This window comes from Cyphomyrmex costatus, unplaced genomic scaffold (assembly GCF_001594065.2).
Source record: "Cyphomyrmex costatus isolate MS0001 unplaced genomic scaffold, Ccosl1.0 scaffold366, whole genome shotgun sequence".
Lineage (NCBI taxonomy): Eukaryota > Metazoa > Arthropoda > Insecta > Hymenoptera > Formicidae > Cyphomyrmex > Cyphomyrmex costatus.
Window position 1 is genome coordinate 32,585 of NW_017277841.1, and position 1,416 is coordinate 34,000.

Here is a 1,416-nt window from a genome sequence, read left to right on the forward strand (position 1 = left end):
GGTGTATTAAGCGTAAGCGCGTAACTGAATTCCTCATCGACAGTTAGATGTGAGTAAGCATCTGTGATATCAAGGTGACAGAAAACCTTTGCGCCTCTCATCTCATTGAAGATTTGCTCCACTCTCGGAATTGGATCTTATCTATAATAATGCGTGGATTAAGCGTTGGCTTGTAGTTCCTTGTGATGCGCAGTCTTCCGTTCTTTGTTACTACATGTGTAGTGGACGCCCATTCTGAGTATTCTACTTTTTTATAGAAACTTGCCGTTAGCTTAGATTCAATCTCCCTCGCGTACGCATCACGAAGTGCAAACGGAATCTCTCTTGCTTTAGAAAATACTAGGGTAGTTCCCGGTTTCAAGTGCAATTTGGCAAGCGGGCCTATGAGCTTCCCTGCTACATCACTGAACGCGTCTTGATAACGATCTAAGAGTTGCTTCAATTGGCTTTCCTGTTCCTGAGTGAGGCGAGATGGTGTAGCAGATACCGCATGGATTTTCTCCGGCGATGAGAAAAGTTTTAAAAAATCAAATTTATGGGTAAAATGTGAAATTCATTCTCGTCCCAGGAATGAATCGAAATCGCCGTTGACTACGTATACGTGTAGTCTCTTAGAAGTTTGGCCAATGGTAACGTCGACTGGTAAGCGTCCAATACATTCAATTTTATGCAGTATATAACTAGCAAACTGTCTATCGGTTTTCTGCAACAAAACTGTAGGTTTAATGGACTGCAAAGTTTTTTTACTAACGATAATTTTAGAACGCATTATTTTCATACAAATGAGTCATTTTTTTCATGTGAACGATATAATTCCTGAATGTCAGTCTGGCTTCCGTAAGAATTACAGTACCACTACATCTCTTCTTCATCTGTTAGACTCTGTCCTTCGAGCTTGTGATAATGGCTCTGTGTCTGCTCTTGTAGCTTTGGATTTTTCCAAGGCTTTTGATACAGTTAACTGTGAGCTATTAACTGCCAAGCTACACCATTATAGCCTTTGCGACTCGTCTTTAGCACTTTTACGTTCTTTCCTCTCTAATCGTTCTCAGCAAGTTCTTGTATATAATCCGTCTCCTAGTTTTTCCCTAATATCAATGGTCTCCTCTGGTGTACCTCAAGACTCTACTCTTGGTCCCTTGCTATTTAATCTATTTGTAGCTGATTTGCCATCTATAGTTGTCTTCTCTAGACCCTACATGTATGCTGATGATGTACTGCTTTTCACATCTTTCAAATCATCTGAAGCTCTCTCTGCTGCGCGATTACTGAATGATGACCTTCTACAAATCGTAGAATGGTCGACGTTGAATGGACTACACTTAAATCCCACCAAATCCTCACTTTTAATTGTTGGTTCTCCTACCTTACTCTCGCACCTTCCTACTTTCGATATTTCTATCCAAAATGTTTCAC